Source organism: Cotesia glomerata, linkage group LG5, assembly GCF_020080835.1.
Source record: "Cotesia glomerata isolate CgM1 linkage group LG5, MPM_Cglom_v2.3, whole genome shotgun sequence".
Classification (NCBI taxonomy): domain Eukaryota; kingdom Metazoa; phylum Arthropoda; class Insecta; order Hymenoptera; family Braconidae; genus Cotesia; species Cotesia glomerata.
Window position 1 is genome coordinate 26,584,769 of NC_058162.1, and position 22,214 is coordinate 26,606,982.

Below are 22,214 nucleotides of genomic sequence, written 5' to 3' on the forward strand. Positions count from 1 at the left end.
TTATAGCTAAAATTTATTATTAAACTTCGATAAAAATGAAATCATATAGAGTTTTGTACTTTCAAACAGACAGCTAGAATATAAAATGTTCTATAATAAAATCCTGCTCAGTAATCACTCGTGTGTGTTTAAAATAATTATATAATTCTTTCGATTTATTTTATTTTTATTACCTTACTATCAAAACATTAGATATTAAATTAACTGTAAAATAAAAAAGGTGAAAATAAAAATTGTTCAATTCAACATAACATTTTTATCATCTGGTACATTACCCATAGCGTATTCTAAAACACTCTAAAATAAAAATATTACATTGACTCTATAGAATTTTTTATTTTATAGTGAAAATATCACAAGCTTTTAACTTTTAATACCTTGATCATTCGGTTGTAAATCACCAATTCAACTTTTTATACTAAAATCCATATTTATTTTCCCGGATAAAAGAAAAACAAATAGCATAAAAAATAAACAAAAAATTCATACATTCGAGAGTAATATATCTCCTGTACATCCAAAGTATTATTTTCCATTTTGTAAATTTTCGTAAATAAATATCGCAGATTCAATATTATAAATAACAAGTTAATGGAACATTTTTAACCGAGTAAATCAAAAGTCAATAGCACACGGATATTTTTTGATGTATTCATTTTTTATCACATTTCATTATTGATATATCTGATATTCTTCTCATATAACAATATCACGCATTTTTGAATATCCGGTCTCTTATTTGATGCGAATTTCGATTTAATTGTATTAATATAACGAATAAACCAGTAAATTCTGCATTACGCTGTTTCGTGTACTAGTAGGTTACATTAGCTTCATTTATCGTTATCCTCGATATCGAATGAAAAAGAAACAGAATATCAAGATAATTATAGAGATACAATGAATCTAAAGTTATAGCGCGCGCTTAAAGAGACTGTAACCTTGTAAAAAGCTTAGAAAATCCAAATTACACGCCTCGTAACATAAATTTAATTTTTAAGGAGGTTCGAGCGAATCTAATGTAAAAAATAATTTCCAACTTTGACTTTTGAAATTAAGTATACGTATAAATAAATACGTAATTTATCTAATCCCAAAATTAAAAAAAGATTCACCGTTTAGTTACTTAGATATTAAATTTTAAAAATCACATATTTTATCTCCTTATACACGGGCTCTTATGGCGGACAAACGTTTTGTCGAGACTTTAATTATTTATTTCAATATTAACCTCCCAACTTTAACGGATAAAAAACTATACACAAGAAATTTGGATTATTACAAAATATAAAAACAATTTAATAATAATACATTACCGATATAATTTTTGAAACATTCAAAGTCAAATTTTATGTTTGTAACTCATTTATCGTCAGCTATTTATTCGAATAAAGATTTGACAACATCGCGTCAGCAGCTGAGAAAAAAGAAAAGGATAGAAATATAGTTACAGAGAGAGAAATGTTTAACTCACACACTCATCCACGTCTCTGTAATGGGTATAATCAAACGCGCTATTGCCAAATCTGTTTATTTATTCCGGCAAGTAATAAATACCAAAGTCATTTTATTACTTTACTTTATTAAATAAGTAATAATCATCAATTATTGATTTATTTAAATTATTTTAAATTAAAATAAAGAATTTTGACGAATATTGGGAAGACTAAAATTAAAAAAAAAATTTTAACATTATTTTGACTCATTAGTTACGCTCGAACTTCCTTAATAAGAAATTGTAGTGCTGACTTATAAAATATACCGGAAAAAAAATTATCCTTGATCATTGATAAGAAAAAAGGAAAAAAAGAAATAATGTTTGTGTCGTAAGCACTTGGGTTATAAGAATAATTAAACAAGTAATGTTATTTTAATTTCAAATTTTTCGCGGCATTTCTTGCCCAGGTGATAAAAAAGAGGCGCATGCGCTAAAACTACAACTCAGCTGATTAATAACGCCCCTAAGCGGCCTAAAACTAAACTATATTTGTACGAAGATACAGAAACTTTTAGTTTTTTATTCATTATAATTAAACGACACCAAATTAGACCGCCATATTAAATAGGGCTTTACTAAGGATCATTTTGAAACTAATAAAAAAAATCCGGTGTCAATACGTGAAATATTTTAGCGGCTAGAGTGTTTACAACCAGAATGAATACTTACGAACTAATTTACATTTTAATTCCTTTTAAATTAGTTTTTTTATAATGAAAAAAATGTTTCATTAAGCAGAAGCGTTTGCGCTTCATGTTTTTCCGACATTATTACACTTTTATTACTATAAGAGCAGTTTTAAAAATAAAAACGAATAAATTGTGATAATTAAAAGTAAATAATCGGATTGCGTATTAATCATTAAATGATATCGCAAATAAATAAGTTGAATAAATTGATCGTGTTGTAAAAATAATTAAACAAGTAGTAAGGTTATTTTAATTTCAAATTTTTCGCGGCATTTCTTTCTCAGATGATAAAAAAGTGGCGCATACGCTAAAACTATAACAGCTGATTTATAACGCCCCAAGCGGCCTGAGACTAAACTTTATTTGTACAAAGATACAGAAAGCTACAGAAATCTACAGAAAGATACAAAAGCTTTAGTTTTTTATCAATTATATTTAAACGACACCGAATTAGACTGCCATATTGAATAGGTCTTTACTGGGGATCACTCTGAAGCTAATAAAAAAAATCCGGTGTCAATACGTGAAATATTTTGCCGGCTAAAGTGTTTACAACCAGGATGAATACTTACAAACTAATTTACATTTTAATTCCTTTTAAATTAGTTTTTTTATAATGAAAAAAATGTTTCATTAAGCAGAGGTGTTTGCGCTTCATGTTTTTCTGACATTATTACACTTTTATTACTATAAGAGCAGTTTTAAAAATAAAAACGAATAAATTTTGATAATTAAAAGTAAATAATTGTATTGCGTATTAATCATTAAATGATATCGCAAATAAATAAGGAATAAATTGATCGTGTTGTAAAAATTATTAAACAAGTAGTACGGTTATTTTAATTTCAAATTTTTCGCGGCATTTCTTGCTCAAATGATAAAAAAAAAGGCGCATGCGTTAAAACTATCTCAGCTGATTAATAACGCCCCCAAGCGGCCTGAGACTAAACTTTATTTGTACAAAGATACAGAAGCTTTAGTTTTTTATTAATTATAATTAAACAACACCGAATTAGACCGCCATATTGAATAGGGCTTTAATGGGGATCATTTTGAAGCTAATAAAAAAAATCCGGTGTCAATACGTGAAATATTTTAGCGGCTAGAGTGTTTACAACCAGAATGAATACTTACATTCTAATTCCTTTTAAATTAGTTTTTTTATAGTAAAAAAAATGTTTCTTTAAGCAGATTTGATTGCGCTTCATATTTTTTTGACATTATTACACTTTTATTACCATAGGAGCAGTTTTAAGATAAAAGCGAATCAATTTTGATAATTAAAAGTAAATAATTGAATTGCGTATTTACCATTGAATGATATCGCAAATAAATAAGTTGAATAAATTGAATTAAAGTGGTTGCTTACCGGATATGATAAAAGAGCAAAAAAAGGAAAAAAAGAAACCACGACAATAAACAAGAGCAATTGTAATTGAGAAACTCTAGGCAACTGCGTGCATACAATACTGTTTTTATCATTTCTTTCCCTTTTTGTTATGATTATTTTTTTAATGTTGGAAGCGGGGGTAGCTTCGCTGCCGCACACTTTGGATATCGGGTAAAACTTTCGCATTTAACTTTTCCGTCCTGCTGGGGAAACGACCAACAAAGCTCATCACCGGAAAGTTTTCCGAGACAAGGAGAAACAGTGCGGGGAGCAAGAGAGACAGAGGAAATTCACAGCAACTATACTCTCCCCTCTTGTTTCTCTTTTCAACTTTTATATATTTTCATTTTATCGTTCTCGTACTCTTTCGTTCTCGTTTGTTTCTCGTATACGTTCATTCGTGCTTGGAGCTTTACTTTTTTCTTTTTAACTCAAAGCTCTCAGCACCACTACCACAATCCAGCTCTCGAGCAGCCGCTTCACGACCTCTATCTGATGTATACACTTTAACAAAGCTTCGAAATCACACAAATACCAGTAACTTTGTTTCAATCTATCTGCGATATCAACTTGCATTTATTACTGTTAAACTCCTACTCTGAATTTCCGAGTATGACCTTTTTTATAATGTCATTTTCATTCTCACTGCATTTCCAATATCGAATCTATCTGTCAGTTAATAAATGCTTCACTTATAATCTTCAATCTAGAGATCACACGTCAATTTTTTATTGCTCAAATGAATTGTTTTATTTTTATTTTTTTACGACTCAAAACGCGGATCAATTTTCAAGGTCACCCATGAAAAAAAAATATATTTTTTCGAAAGTGAAATGGACGTCGATGAATAATTTCATAAAAAATTATAATTAATTTGATTAATTATAATTTATAATTAATACTCTTTGATTTCAATAAAAATTGTTCCTGAATTATGTTTTTTTTTTTTTTTTATAAAATTAAAATAAATGTAAAAAAAATTTCAGAAAAAAAAATTAATAAATGAAAAATCGATAAAAATAATAATAAATTAAATTAATTTAATTTGATTTTTTTATAGAATTGAAATAAATAAAAGAAATAAAATAGATGTAAAAAAAATTAGAGAAAAAAAAATTGAATAATTAAAAAAAAATAATAAATTAAACTAATTACAATTTTATTTTTTATATATTTCAACTATATTTTAGATATATTCAAAATATATTTTTTTTATATTTTCAGCTATGTATTTTTTATGTATTTTAAAATATATTTAAAATATATAAAATATATATGAAAATCGGCCAAAAGTTAATTATTAAAAATATATTTATTATACATATTTTTTACATATTCATATATTTTTTATATTTTTTTTCATGGGGGTCATATTAAAGATATTTCTAAGCTATAAATCAGCTGATTAATAACGCCCCCAAGCGGCCTGAGACTAAACTTTATTTGTGTGAAGATACAGACACAAGCTTTTAGTTTTTCATTAATTATAATTAAACGACGCCAAATCAGACCGCTATATTGAATAGGGTTCCACTCGAAGACATTCTGAAGCTAATAAAAAAAATCCGGTGTCAATATGTGAAATATTTTGGCGGCTAGAGTGTTTACAGTCAAGATAAACATTTTCTACTTGAAAAAAACCAGTTATACAGACAGTAAAATGATTTTTAAGAAAAATTAAAGGATTAGAACTACTATAAACTTGTAAAAAACCTCACAAAAGACTACAAGCTTATAGTTTTTTATTAATTATAATTAAACGACGCCGAATTAGACCGCCATATTCAATAGGGTTCCACTCGGAGACATTCTGAAGCTAGTAAAAAAAATCCGGTGTCAATACGTGAAATATTTTATCAGCTAGAGTGTTTACAGTCAAGATAAACACTTTCTACTTAAAAAACAAACCATTTGGCAGTTATACGGACGGTAAAATGATTTCTAAGAAAAATTAGAGGGTTAGAACGACTTTAAACATGTAAAAAGATCAAAAAATCCATATTGCACGCCTCAAAATGCAGATTTAATTTTTTTTTTTTTAATTGTAACTTATAAAGCAAAATTCTGTTGATTTAAAAATTTTGATGAATTATTAAAGTACTTTAAATAGTTTTTTTATTCGAGTGATAAATACTATAAAAATGAATCACAAGTCTCGCTAAGTGATGATTTATCTAAAGCTTTTTTTTAACTAATGACTGAATCAAATCGCGCATTATTTAAATTGAAGTCTCTTCTTTTATTTGAAATTAATTTATTCAGAATACAAAAGATCACTAAAACACTATTTCTGGATAGAAAATATTTATGATGCATTCCAACATTTTTTAGCGCAAAGAGAATTCTAGTTGCGGTAATTATACGCTAAATTTAATCGGATTAATTCCGTAATTACTAAAGTATCTAATTATTTTTACATGCCCCAGATTATTTGAAGTTTCTAACGAAATTATATGGATAGTTTTATGAGTTAATTAACTAAAGTTAACGTAATTTGTTTAATAAAAAAAAGTTTTTATCTCAACAAGTAACAATTTTGATTACGAATTTTTTATCACTGATTTTTTAAATAAACTTTTTGGTAATCTGATAAGAAATAAAAGTAATTATTTTTTTTTCTTTACCAAGACTTGACTAACTTCTTAAACTTCTTTTAATAAATATAGCTGACCCTAAAACGGAGAATTAAAGAATAATGGGAAATATTGATTTTAAAAGTTTTAATGGACGACAAGCTCGGAATATAAATTTAAATATTATTTAAGATGATATACGAATAAAAGATATTACTTTAAATAATTAAGGTAAAATTCATTTAGTAATTTAATAATAGTTAATTTTAATGTTTTTATTAAAAGGTCATTCATAAATCTAGAAAGAGAAATTTTTTAGAATGTATAACAAGAGACTTTATTTTTAATGAGCGAATAAATAAATTTTTTTTTACCAGAAAAAAATCTAAAAATCAAACATTGAATTTCACAAAAAAAAACTTGACTTGCATAGAATTAATCTGCCATTAAAAATTTTATACTTTTTACAGCTTGAATTATTGTAATTCAACAATAAGCCCTCGAGCTTGAAGAAAAAAAAAAGACGCGTAAGAAAAGTTAACAAAAGATGAAATTTTTCAGCTCCAATCGAGATTATATTTTTTGCTCAGTATTTTTATTGGAATTGGAACATCGCCCAAGAATTAAACGAAGTGAAATCAATTTCAGACAAGTTTCGCGCGATTGTGGCTCTCTGTCGGGGCAAGTAGTAGAGAAACTGAATAGACCGCCCGAATGGTAATATAAGAAAGACGGAGAAAATACGTTACTTTGTAACAAAAAAATTTCAATGAAATTAACGCGTTAAAAGTTTTCAACTGTTACATCATAAATTTACCCAATTAAAATTAAAATAACAAAAAATATATTGTAGTAACAAATGAGTATACTTATAGCGACAATTTCATTAATTTTTTAAACAAACATTAGTCAAGTTGTAATAACAAACCAGATTGTTGCTAAATTAATCTGCTGTTTTAATAATATTTTTTTTGGGAAAAAATAATTTGGCAACCTTATTCGGCTCATTTTGTTGCCGTAACAAAGTGATTCTGTTGCCAAAAATATTTGTAAAATTAAAAAAAGGTTTTTTCAAAAATTGTGATTAAATTTATAATTTAAAATTTTTTTTATTACTGTAACAATTCAAAAATCCTGGATATGGTTGACTCTAAAGGCTATCCCTGGAAGTTTCTGTTATATTAAAGTTTAATGGGCTCAAAAACTTTTCTGTTGCAGAGTTAGTAGCTCTTGAAGCTCTAAATCCAACTCCGAGTTTGAAAATCTAGTTTATTGTCTTGGAAAAATGTTTTTGAGTAAATTTAACTAACAAAATAATTAGTGATTTGTCAATAATAATCTAGTAATTTCAATAAAATCTATTATACCAACAGACTAGCTTATGTTGAACCAGCAGATAATTTTTTGTTATCCTAATATAACAATCTATTTAAGGTTCGAGCGAATCTAATGTAAAAAATAATATCCAACTTTAAGCTTTGTAATTAAGTATACGTATAAATAAATACGTAATTAATCTAATCCCAAAATTTAAAAAAGATTCACTGTTTAGTTACTTAGATATTAAATTTTAAAAATCACATATTTTATCTCCTTATACACGGGCTCTTATGGCAGACAAACGTTTTCTCGAGACTTTAATTATTTATTTAAATATTAACCTCCCAACTTTAACGGATAAAAAACTATACACAAGAAACTTGGATTATTGCAAAATATAAAAACAATTTAATAATAATACATTACCGATATAATTTTTGAAACATTCAAAGTCAAATTTTATGTTTGTAACTCGTTTATCGTCAGCTATTTATTCGAATAAAGATTTGACACCATCGCGTCAACAGCTGAGAAAAAAGAAAAGGATAGAAATATAGTTACAGAGAGAGAAATGTTTAACTCACACACTCATCCACGTCTCTGTAATGGGTATAATCAAACGCGCTATTGCCAAATCTGTTTATTTATTCCGGCAAGTAATAAATACCAAAGTCATTTTATTACTTTACTTTATTAAATAAGTAAAAATCATCAATTATTAAATTGTTTAAATTATTTTAAATTAAAATAATGAATTTTGACGAATATTGGGAAGACTAAAATTTAAAAAAAAATTTAACATTATTTTGACTCATTAGTTACGCTCGAACTTCCTTAAACAAATCGATTCATTCATTCAACTAAAATATTTTTTTGGATTAACTACACGGAAAAAAGTAAACTGTAATAAATAACAGTCGATTTATAATAAGTAATGATCAACTGCTAACAATCACCATTTCAAACAGTAAAATCGTGATTTTACTATTCACTTTATAATATTTACAATTTAAACATTACAATTTACTCTTTACATGGAAGAAAATACTATTTCAAACAGTAATATTCGATATGTAAATGTCTAAAATGTTAAAGTATAATAATTAAAAATTCAGACTTTGAAATTTATCATTTCGTACCTAAAAAATGATCTTATGATTGTAAAGAGTATAAAATAAAGTTAGTAAATTTCTAATATAAGCAACGTCAATACTTACAAAGTGAAATGGTAAATTTTAAACGCAACGCTAAAAATCAAACTGTAATTATTGACTTACTTGAACTGGTAAAATGTATATTTTAAAAGTATAGTTTTTACTGTTTCAAATGTTAAATTCTCCCAGAGTAAGACCCCTTTCTCTTTGATCTGAGTTGCCCTTCTCCTCATAATATGGACTATATATTGAAATGGCAATTTTTACTGTTTGAAACTGTAATTTTTTAAGATGAAAGAGTCGTTATTTACTATAGTGACAGCTACTAATCACTTATTTTGGATATTAAATTATAAATTGTGGCTTTTATACTTTCTACATTAAGTTCTGTAATATTTATATTTTTGGCACCCCGATGTCCGCTTTACTGTTTGAAACTATAAAAATTAACCGGAATCCAAGTGAATATTACAGTTCACTTTTTTCAGTGTGAATTTTTCCTTAAATTTCCTTCATAAATTAGTTTCTTGATTTGGTTAATCTAATTATCCAACGCTGTACACGGAAAAAAGTGAACTGTAATTAATAACAGTCGATTTATAATAAGTAATGATCAACTACTAAAAATTACCATTTCAAACAGTAAAATCGTGATTTTACTATTCACTTTATAATATTTACAATTTAAACATTAAAATTTACTCTTTACATGGAAGAAAATACTATTTCAAACAGTAATATTTGATATGTAAATGTCTAAAATGTTAAAGTATAATAATTAAAAATTCAGACTTTGAAATTTATCATTTCGTACCTAAAAAATGATCTTATGATATGTAAAGAGTATAAAATAAAGTTAGTAAATTTCCAATACAAGCAACGTCAATACTTACAAAGTGAAATGGTAAATTTTAAACGCAACGCTAAAAATCAAACTGTAATTATTGACTTACTTGAACTGGTAAAATGTATATTTTAAAAGTATAATTTTTACTGTTTCAAATGTTAAATTCTCCCAGAGTGAGACCCCCTTCTCTTTCATCTGAGTTCCCCTTCTCCTCAAAATATCAACTATATATTGAAATGGCAATTTTTACTGTTTGAAACTATAAAAATTAACCGGAATCCGAGTGAATATTACCGTTTACTTTTTTCCGTGTACAATATTCTGTTACACCAAAACTTTTTCGTTATAACTTATAACCTAAACTTTATAATTATTGCACATGATTTTTCATTCCTAATAATAGATTAATTTATTGCCACATGTTTTGTATTGTCCCAATAAAATTTTTTGTATGCTTTTAATTGAGACAAAGATCAATACAAGTATCAAGTATTGAAGAAAGCTCAGAACCAGTGAGCAAAAAAAGATGATAAGAAGAAGGGGGAGGAATAGGAGGGATGGTATTAAAAGTACGTATTTCAGTCATCTGGGAAACTTTAGCAAGTTTAATGCCCAAGCGCTCGAGTAATTTAACAGGACGAAATTAACTTTTCAGTTTTACCAAAGTTCCCCGGCCACTTAACCGCTACGTCGTCACACCCCCCGCCGGCGGCCGATAGGTAAAGTTATACATCTGGATATAGATATATACCTCATTCTTTCTCTCGTGTCTCGACCTTATTACTTGTAAAGGTAGAAAGAGAGAACAGAACAAGTTTCTCTTTCTCTTTCCAAGTTCGTCCAAGACTGGAGAAAACTTTTTAAGCGCTTCACCACCGCGCAGACTTTATCCTTCCTCACTCACCCGCTTACTCGCTTACTCTCGCCGTCGAAAAACTTTCATTCGCAAACTCTCCTGCTCGCTTACTCCACAGTTCTTTACTTGGAAAATAATTCCGCCCTCAAGACCCGGAGTTTACGAGCCAAAGTTAGTCGCGCTTGCTTCGATAATGCCCACAGTCCCGCTAAACTAAAGGGAGAATGATAGCCGAGATAAAGACTGAGATTAACAGACAAAGACCAAGATTAGACAACTATTAAATTAATATTTTTAATTATTGTCAACTTTTTTGATTAATTTCTTTTTTTAGAGATTTTTATTTGGAAGATTTGACACAAGTAAGAATATAGCAGTTTTTGTGATTCAAGAAAATCCACGCGAAGTAGTAAAATTTTTAAAACTTCCTGAAAATTTCTAAATGCAATCTACATAGCCTAATAATTAAGAAAATTAAAAAACAGTAACTTTCCGGGATTTAATCAAATAATTAGGTTTGAAAATTGTAATTTTTAGTGATTAAAAAAAATTGATACTGATTGCAATAACTATTATTAAGATAAAAAATAGAAGAAAGTTCTTGAAAAAGAAAAAAAATAATAATTTTTTAAGATTTCAGCGTTAAAATAAAGTTTTTCTAATAATTTTTTGTATTTCGCGGTTGGCAACGCCGGAAATGACGTACATAGATGGCGCATTAGTAGCGCGCGAAATTTGAAATCACATAGGCGGTATTATTCGATAATATTGAAAAAAAAGAGTTTCTTTATTGGGATCCACGCGAAATACACTTAAAGGGTACTTGGATCTCCTTAAGTGACTTAATAAGATTAAAATTATGGCGCGTTTCTAAAGAAAAACGATTTCAAGGTTATACAGACGGAAAAATGGTGTTTTTTTAAACTTATACGGTTGATACTTCTGTAAATTTGTAAAAAAAGTTTAGAAAATCCAAATTACACGCCTCGTAACACAAATTCAATTTGTAATAAAAAATTGTAGTGCTGACTTATAGAGTAAAACGAAAAAAAAAAATTATCCTCGATAATTGATCAGAAAAAAGGAAAAAAAGAAAAAATGTTTGCGTCGTAAGCACTTAGATTGTAAGAATAATTAAACAAGTAATAAGGTTATTCTAATTTCAAATTTTTCGCTATAATTTCAAAACTATAAATCAGCTGATTAATAACGCCTCCAAGCGGCCTGAGGCTAAACTTTATTTGTACAAAGATACAGAAGCTTTAGTTTTTTATTCATTATAATTAAACGACACCGAATTAGACCGCCATATTGAACATGCTTCCACTTGGAGGCATTTTGAAGCTAATAAAAAAAATCCGGTGTCAACACGTGAAATATTTTGGCGGCTAGAGTGTTTACAAGCTGAATAAATACTTACATTTAAATAAGTTTTTTTATAATGAAAGAAATAAAATGTTTTCTTTTATTTATTAGATATATTTACGCTCTGTTTTCTTAATATTGCATAGTTGCCAAAAAAATAACTAATTCAAAAAACAAATCCCCAAAAATGAATTCATATCATAGTTTATTAAAAGATGGAACAGAAAAATATCCGATAGCTCCGCAGAATTTCAGTATATTACAGATTTTAAACCAACGACAGAATGAAAATCTATGAAAAAAGAAGGAAAATAACTGACTACTCGTACAAAGTATCAGAAAAATGCAAGGAAAATTTTCTTGGTCAAGCGATAAAAAGGAATTGCTCGTTTGACAAAATACGATATCATTTCTGTCGCAGATGAAAATTATTTTATCCCTCTATACATAATAAATTTTATCTTCCGAGTTAACTTTCCGCAATTCTCAACATTTTAACGAAATAATAAATAGTAAAATAATTAATTAAAAATAAATTAATATAAAATAATAAATAATTGAATATATTAAAAAGAAGACTCAGCGATTTAATCAATTGACTTTTGTCTTGCTCATAGACTAATGCTTTCAACCCCTTTATGTAACTCATCCCCAGAGCCGCATCTCGAAGCTCTTCTCCCCTTTCCCCTTAAACTTGAAACTCCTTCTATCCTCCTGCTTCAACTTTAAACTCTAGCTCCAACACACACCTCATCCCTCCTCCTCCTCCTCCCTTCTCTGAACCAACACCAACTCTAGCTCAACGGACTTCCGATAAAGTTTTCCCAATAGTTTACCTCGTAGTTTAGCTCAGCTATTATACCACACGATTGGATTCTCGACAGCGCTCCATAGTGGTTAACTAACCCCTCTGTAAAACACTTGACGAATTGTTTGCAACACTAATTAACACTTGGTAAAAAATTTTTAATAAATAAATTTTTAAGCCCCAGACTTTTAGAATAAATTTACGAACAAAAGGGTTTTATAATAGAAAAAATGCAGTTTTATTTTTATTTTAAGGAAGAATATAAATGAAACCCCGGGAATTATTCCGTAAGGGTCTCTGAGATGTTTCTAAAGGATGAGACGCAAGAATAATTCTAAAAGCCGGCAACAACTGCTAGCTATTTAAAGAACAATATAACAACAACATTTAATTACATAATGACAAGTTAATTAGCTTTGCTTGCTAATTTTTTATTTAAATGCTTATCTTTTGAATTTTGTAAATTTTTTGTTATTTTATTTTATTTAATTACTATAAATTAAATTAAAAGGTACTAATTCAAATTATGTGCTGAAAATATGAGATTCATTTGAAAAATTTATAAAAAAACTAAATTAAAGAAATAAAGTGTCTTAAGGAGGTTCGAGCGAATCTAATGTAAAAAATAATTTCCAACTTTGAGCTTAGAAATTAAGTATACGTATAAATAAATACGTAATTTATCTAATCCCAAAATTAAAAAAAGATTCATCGTTTAGTTACTTAGATATTAAATTTTAAAAATCACATATTTTATCTCCTTATACACGGGCTCTTATGGCGGACAAACGTTTTGTCGAGACTTTAATTATTTATTTCAATATTAACCTCCCAACTTTAACGGATAAAAAACTATACACAAGAAACTTGGATTATTGCAAAATATAAAAACAATTTAATAATAATACATTACCGATATAATTTTTGAAATATTTAAAGTCAAATTTCATGATTGTAACTCGTTTATCGTCAGCTATTTATTCGAATAAAGATTTGACAACATCGCGTCAACAGCTGAGAAAAAAGAAAAGGATAGAAATATAGTTACAGAGAGAGAAATGTTTAACTCACACACTCATCCACGTTTCTGTAATGGGTATAATCAAACGCGCTATTGCCAAATCTGTTTATTTATTCCGGCAAGTAATAAATACCAAAGTCATTTTATTACTTTACTTTATTAAATAAGTAAAAATCATCAATTATTAAATTGTTTAAATTATTTTAAATTAAAATAAAGAATTTTGACGAATATTGGGAAGACTAAAATTAAAAAAAAATTTTAACATTATTTTGATTCATTAGTTACGCTCGAACTTCCTTAAATTTTTATAATTTCAATAGAAAATATTTTTGGATCAAAAATGGCCTTTATAATTCAAAAACTTTTAAATTTATCCAGCGGCAGAAATGCTACATGGAAAGTTTAAGTATTTTAGTGTGAAATTAACGCTAGCTTTGTTATTTTTTGAACAAGCTGTTAGACGACAATAACACTTGATGTTGCGTTTAAATCAACACGAAATTTATGTTGAAAAGACTAACTCGGAATCTGTCGAATAAAAGTGACACTTACGATTTAAAATGTTTATTAAACGGGCAAAATAATTCTGATCTACTGCATTGACACAATTAAAAGTCCAAAAGTAACCAAACACTCGTTTAGTCTCACTAAAATATACTTTTGTTGAGTTTAAGGGTTACAAGACACACAACGATTGTAGCTTAACTATTTATTCAACACTTTAATCTTAAATATTATTTAAATTTATTGTAATTAGTTTTAAGATTGAAGAGCCAAGTTACTAAAATTTACCAAATATTTTGTTATAAAACAGAAGAACTGTTATTTGTATTTATAAATATTTTATTTGTGTGTGTGTGTGTGCTAATTTGTAGAACTTGTAACCCTTAAAGGACACAGTAAAAAATTTTGCGTCATTGCGTCAAAAAATTTGATGTTTAAAATTTTTATGTTAAATATTTAACACAAAAATTTTTAACTCAAAATTTTTTGACGCAACGACGCAAAATTTTTTACTATGTACCTTTTAGCTAATTATTTTTTTATTATTTTTAAAAAATTAAATAAAAAAATTTTTATCCAGACCATTTTTAACCAAAAAAAAAAAAAAATTGCCTAAACAATTTTCTCAAATAAATCACCATTTCTCAACCAATAAAAAAAAGTATCCGTACTTGGAAAACAAACTCGATCAGCTGACCGTTATCCCGCGTGTCACGTTCACCCAGCACTAACAATTGTCTCTGAGTAACTTCCCCACAACAGAGCCGCCCCCACAACAACCGACATCGACACCCAAAAGTGGAGCTTTTGCATTCAGTTGTTTGTTATCTCAAGTCCAATGTCATTGTAGCTTTCACTGGCGTGCACAATATCCTTCACTATTGCGTATCGTTTAAATCCACCCCAATAAATCACCCTTCACTCTTTCACCTCAATTGAAACACCTGCACATTTAACAAAATTCATCGAACCAAAAAAACAAAACCCAATTCCCCTAAAATTGCCTGTTGACACCACAGTTAGCGTGTCAATCTGTTATTAAAAGCTCCACGTGGAATTGGTCAAGCGAATTCGTGTTCAAAAATAAACCGCTTAGCAGTGTGCTTTTCTGTTATCAAAATATTGTCCATATAAAGGCACGTGCTTCACTTAAAAAGTTTCCAAAGTTTGTCGCAAGCACTAGAGTCCTTAAATGTTCCTTTAATCCAAAAAAAATGCAACAAATGTAACACCTCCCCTCAAAAGTTTGCAATTCAATCTTCTACATTTATGTTCAATTTACAAGTTAGATTACCGTAACTTTGAATGAAATCAAGCACTAGAGTCCTTAAACGTTCCTTTAATCCAAAAAAAATGCAACAAATGTAACACCCCCCTCAAAAGTTTGAAATTTAAGCTTCTACATTTGTGTTTAATTTTCAAGTTAGATTACCGTAATTTTGGATGAAATCAAGCACTCGAGTCCTTAAATGATCCTTTAATCCAAAAAAAAAAAGCAACAAATGTAACACCTCCACTCAAAAGTTTGAAATTTAAGCTTCTACATTTGTGTTTAATTTCCAAGTTAGATTACCGTAACTTTGGTTGAAATCAAGGCGCGTAAATCCACATTGGTGTTTGCAAACACTAAATAATTTACCAACTGTAAATAAGTAATGATTAGAGCTTACACAAAGACTAGATCCAAATGCAGAACAATCGATATAAACGGTATAAAAATTGGAATCTTGAGGAGTTTAACAAACAGACTTGGTAAGCACTTTAACTCTAAGTAGATCATTGTAAAGTCGCGTGCCGTGGGGTTTTCCTGGGCAGGCGCACCAGACAAATGTGAGTAAACTTATAACAGCCCACCACCCACTAATGTATATATCTATGTTTAGCGACAACTACATGTATAGCAAGATAATAATGCGCGTTCTCCGGCAAAGTGAAAGCGGCCGAGGAGCCGCGTGCCGGCTGGTGGTGATGCTGCCTCACAGGAGAAAGAGAGAAGGATTGAGACCCTCGTGGGAGTCAGCTAAGGGAAATCAATATCTCACTAGGGGCGAAGCGACAGACTTCTTTTAGATAAAAAGCTTACGAGACAGTTAACTTTAATAATCTTGTTTGGATGCATCAAAACTTGGTTGAAGCTTTTTGCAACGGATCCATCCAATTCAGTGTTTAGTTATGCCATCACTGATTTTATTAGTATCATAAATGACAGTCCAGTGAATTAGAAAGCAGATTAAAGGACTATCACTCGGAAGATTCAAATTTGCCGCGTGTCCCCACTCGCGCTAAGGGATTCCCATGCTCCCACCACTCGCGCGAATCGCACGCAGCCTGTAGTTCCAGCCGTGGCGGCCGCTTAGCGGGAACTGCCGGCGCGTTCCAAGCCACTCAGCTTATTCGCTCTTCCCCCTCTTCGTTCAGTTCCTACGGCTACCTCGCTGGCAAAACTGCCACCAAAGTTTACCCGACGCGCCGCGGAATTCCAAACACCCTACTGCTGCTGCTCTAGCTAAGATGACGGTGTTAAAGGAGGAACTGCGAGCACTAGTCCTATTACTTTTTAAGTAAAAACTCGGAAAGAAGTTCGGCCCCTTCCTTGAAAGTTTTATAAACTTTTCATTCTTTTCTAACACTTTGGCTGGGAAAAGTTTTGTACAAGTGCCTCCTGGTTTTTTCCCCGAAGGGAACAAAACTTTAAAAGTTTTATTTTTCTTGCTAGAGTGTTTGACTGATGTGTCTTTTTATTTGTATTTATGTTTATCTTTGTATTTATATGGAGATAAAGATGAATAGAGCTTAAGGGGGAATGACAGAGGGTGAAACACGGAAAAGACAGATGAAGCGGATGCGCACCGACAATCTCCTGACGCCTGCGTCAATCTGCGATTCATTGCCCTGGCAACGGGCTACGCCAAGTGTATTCCATCTCTTGTCACACTTTATCTCTTTATCTATCACTGCTATACAATTGCGCCATCCCAAACTCACTCCAACCCCTTCCTCTTCCTCTCGTTCTCTATTCCTCTATTCCTCCTTCTCTGGAAAACTTCCACCCGAAACTTAAACTCCGAGCTACTCTAACTCGATGGCAAACTAACTGTCCACTGAAGTAACAAGTGGATGTTATACTTTCAAATCAAATCTGTCAATCCTGTCCTCTGGATAGAAATAAATTTATCCGAAAAGTTTGTCCCATTACTTTTCTTCTTTCAACTTTTCCTATTTCATTTCATTTCTGTCGAACATTTTTTGCTTTTTTTTCCTCTGCCATTTTTTAGAGAGAAGCAAACAGTTTGTCCAGCATCGGCCCATTTGATAAACTAGATTCGAGGATAGGGAGGGAGAAAGCTGGGTGGTAGGAGAAGCGACTTTTAATCTGCTTCTGGTCTTATCTGTGTGTCAGAGAACGTGTGTGGGAGGCTGATGCTCGGTTTGTAAAACCCGGGTGTGTTATTTCTATTTGCCAGGCAGTTCAGTTGACTCGAGTCCATGACCTACGGCCATCTTCGAGTGTGTACCAGCCGGTGGTGAATCGATTACCGTTACCATGAAAATTTAACGTCCCTCTCTCCTGTCGTGTACCGCGAGGGCGACTCGTGCGGGACACAAATAACGTGCGTGGAAAGTAGGAAAAAAAATTGGGTGGTAAAAGTGGCTTTTCAAAAGTATAAAAATTTGAAAATAGAATCGTAATTTAATTTTTACTAATAATATATTTACTGAAAGCAAGAGATATCATTCCAAGTATTATTATTATTCTTGCTACAACTTTCTTCCAATTCCTCACCAAATAATTATTTATTTGGCAACTCGCAACTCCACTCTTAAAATTATATGTCAATTTATAAAGAGACTAACGCTTTAATAAAGTAACCTCTGGATTTATTTTAAAGTTCCCGACTATTCAGACCTTAAAATACTAAAACAAAACGTTATTAAGAATTGATAAATGTGTTAGCATAAAACGGAGGTGTTTATTATGTTTTGAGATGTCGAACAAGTCGAAAAACCTAACTTTTGTTGATGGTAGTTAATTCCTCGGCCTACCAGTCTGTAAGCGAAAAACTTTGCACTACTTTCGCCACCTATCCGCTAAACCAGACACTATTTACTGTTAATAAATTTTTTTGAACTAAAATATTGAATACTGTTGCTTAAGAAAATTCTTTTCTAAATTCTTTAAGCTAAAATTTCTTTGTTATATTCTCCAAACTCACAATATGCTTCTATAAAAAAAAATTCAATAAAGTTAACTCAATACAAAATTTCTCCTGTATACTTAATATTTATTCCTCTCTGACAGAGAAAACAGTAACAGTATAAACATAATTCTCGAAAACTTTAAAATCCAAATAAAAAAAGTTTGATAAACTTTCCTCCGTCATAATAACTTGAGAGTCTCTAAATGGCACGTATATCCGTAATAAATTGTTCTCGCAAAGTTTTACAGTAAGGCGAACTCTACAAATACCCACTCCACTCTCATCTGTTACCCCTTGCGCTACTCTCACCCTAGTCTCCTTACAAGAACCTAGAGCCCTCACCAAGTACAAGACACGAGTTAGAATACAGTAGTCTAGATCTAGCTCTAGAGGGGAGCAAAAAATCCACCGACAAAGACCTGACGATAGAGAAAGACAAAGAAATACTTTATTCCCATCTTAGAACTCTCATTCCCGTTTCGGGAAACTTTTCCTCCCTCTCTGTCTTCTGTTGTTCCTGCCACGAGTCTTAGAGACGCTTTTCATACCGTTCTACACTGGAATCCGATCGATGCATCTGTCCCAGCTTCTCTAACGTTAACTCGAGACTAACTAGCCCGTTTTATCCAATTTCTCTCTCTCTCTCTCTCTGAAGGTTTCGCTCGGAGCTCCCTTCTCCAATGAATTGTCAGTTGTTTTCTCGCTCTAACCCAGTCAGCAGTCAGCCGACCTCATTCCTCGTTCGCTGGGAAAAGACAACCCGACTCGCGAGTCCCCCACCCAAAGTTTTTCTTGGAAAAACTTCTCAGGCTGTCTCTTTCAAGCTCCACGCGATACGAAAAGCTCCAGCGCTTTCACCCGTAACTTAAACTTTCTGCCCCCTCTCTATCCTTGTCTGCCTTGCGCTTCCCCCTCCTTTCCCTCTCCTTTTCCGACTCTTCCATTATCCCGATCTACGAATGTACTCCAACTTTCTATGTAATCGTCTCTGTTACTCTTTCGCGAACGGGACCCTTCCCCTCACGTGTCAGCGACGTCACTGTGATTCCCCTCAAGCGCTCCAGCTCAACGTTTAATTGGTCTTGGTCCAATTGGACACACGTACACCTGCACCCGGTTTGTACTACTGGCTAGAGTGTGGGCTCTGCGGTAGAAATGTAGGACGTACTGTTCGGTCTCAATTCAATTTGATTAATTTTTACTTTTTTTCAATAATTTCTTACACATACAATTAATAATTGACATAGTTCATTTACTAACTTCCTGGGTTTTTTCTACTCATTGTCATCTTTATCTGAAGGACCCAGACAGCTATAAATTTGGTTACTTTTTAAATACTCAAAATAATTTCTAGTTTTAACAGCTGTATTTCGATTTATTATTTACTGTCCGTGTAGGTTTTTCCCATCTATTGTAGTTTGTATACCTTAACCAAGACATTCTATCTTTGGGAATTTTAAGTATTTAGAAAATAATCCTTATTTTTCAGCATACAGACTAAAATGTTTTACGATTATTTATAACTTAATCCTAATATTACAGCTTAAGCCTAGCACTTATATTTACGTTTTATTACCCTATTTTTTAAGCTAGTTTTTATATTTACAATACCCACATTTCTCTAATTACAATATTTTGGCAAGTTTTTGCTTAGACGCCTGCAAGTCCGCAACCTATCATAAATCATTAGTCCCTTCAAGTCCTTGCCTGATGTCAGTACCTCATACCCCCTCTTGCGCCTAAAGTTGACAATATACATCCGCCTTCTATTCCTCTAATTAGCCAATAGTTTCCTTAAAATATTCTTCCTTAGATTTGTCCGTACTTTTCCACCAATAATAATGCTTGCTTTCCCTTTCCTTATTTTTGCTTGATAAATTTACGCCCTAATCTAAGTTGTAATGTTGTACTAAGATTTTTGTATAAGTCAGTTCATTCTAAGATCTCTTATTTTACACACACAAATTTTTGTAACTGTCTACGCAGAATAAAACAGCATAACTAAATACAGTTCGTTTTTATTCGTACATGCTAACAGTCCTCTCTAATTTAATAGTTTTACTTTAAAACTAAGCTATAATAAAATAATTGTAGCTCAAAACACGTACTTTTAGAAGATTTGATTTGACTTTTCACTTTGTAAATTTAGAATAATTTTATTGAGAAAATTTACTTGATTTAAGGAAAAAAAATTATTTTTAAGTAGAAAAATTCTAAAATTGATAAATTCTTGAGTTTTTTAGGTAATTTAAAAATCAATTATTTAATAACTAGCAACCTTGCAGTCACTACGTGACTGCCATAACTTATGAACTATTGATGAATAAAACTTTGCTTTATTAAATTAATGACTTAAATATTGACGTTTTTAAAGATATAAGCTCATCCTGATGTTACAGTTATCAAGAGCTTTCATTTGAGTACCCACATGCATTTTTTATATATTTTTCATTTATACATATCTATAATATATATAAATATATAAAATATATGAAAAATTGATGTGGGTACTCAAATGAAAGGTCTCAATGAGTGTAATGTCAGAGTGATCTTATAACCTTAATAATGTCAGTAGTTGACAAGATACAAGGTCATTTCTTAATTATTGATAATTTTAAAGATATAAGCTAATCCTGATGTTACACTCATCAAAAGCTTTCATTTGAGTACCCACATGCATTTTTGATATATTTTTCATATATTCATATATATAATATATATAAATATATGAAAAAATGATGTGAGTACTCAAATGAAAGGTCTCAATGAGAGTAATGTTGGAGTGAGCTTATATCGTTAAAAATGTCAGTAGTTGACAAGATACAAGGTCATTTCTTAATTATTGACATTTTTTAAAATATAAGCTCATCCTGATGTTGCACTCATCAAGAGCTTTCATTTGAGTACCCACATGCATTTTTGATATATTTTTTATATTTACATATATATAATATATGATATATATTAAATTTATGAAAAATTGATGTGGGTACTCAAATGAAAGGTCTCGATGAGTGTAACATCAAGATGAGCTTATATCTTCAAAAATGTGAATATTTCACAAGATACAAGGTCATTTCTTAATTATTGATATTTTTCAAGATATAAACTCATTTCGATGTTACACTCATCAAGAGCTTTCATTTGAGTACCCACATGTATGTTTGATATATTTTTCATATATTCATATATATTATATATATAAATATATGAAATATATGAAAAATTGATGTGGGTACTCAAATGAAAGGTCTCGATGAGTGTAGTGTTGAAGTGAGCTTATATCTTTAAAAATGTCTATAGTTCCCAAGATACAAGGTCATTTTTTAATTATTGATATTTTTAAAGATATAAACTCATCTCGATGTTACATTCATCGAAACCTTTCATTTAAATACCCACATGGCATTTTTTATATATTTTATATATATATGATATTTGTAAAATATATAATATATATAAAATATATGAAAAATTGATGTGGGTACTCAAATGAAAGGTCTCGATGGATGAGTGTAACATCAGAATGAGCTTATATCTTTAAAAATGTTAATAGTTCATAAGATACAAGGTTATTTCTTGATTATATATCTAGACCTTATTTTTTTTATTCTTTTAATAATTTAGATGACCAAAATTATTTTCTCAAATTAAATTTTGTAATTAATTGATTTAAAAAAAAAGTTGACATTTCTATGTTTCAAAATTTTCAAGACATTATTGAAATTTAATTAATGAAACAGGTAATTAAACTCAAATTACTACGTCAATATATTCTCAAAGTCAATAAACGACCGATTTATTGACCACCCAATTGACCGTTTCAGGAAACGGAGGAATGAAGAACAGAAATACATAAATAAAAGCTAACCAAACATTTATTTATATAAATTTAATTAACATGACTTTTTGATTTTTAGTAGAATTTAATTTTATGAGTTGAATTAAATAATGAATGCATAAACACTGGTAGCAGTATATAGATTA

The 22,214-nt window shown here is 30.1% G+C and overlaps 1 protein-coding gene across 9 annotated transcripts in view; it reads right to left on the bottom strand.

The window, feature by feature from the left end:
* LOC123265192 overlaps positions 1–22,214 on the bottom strand; it is a 398,621-nt gene that overhangs the window by 370,868 nt on the left and 5,539 nt on the right. For 2 of the 9 annotated variants that reach the window (XM_044728841.1, XM_044728838.1), the window contains exon 1: positions 14,700–16,578. The exons of 2 other annotated variants lie outside the window; for them this stretch is intronic. The gene's annotated coding sequence lies outside the window, so the exon portion shown is untranslated. Of the gene's footprint in view, positions 1–14,699; positions 16,585–22,214 lie in introns of those variants that run through there. 5 more of the 9 variants (XM_044728842.1, XM_044728843.1, XM_044728845.1 and 2 more) reach the window with 5 other exon arrangements.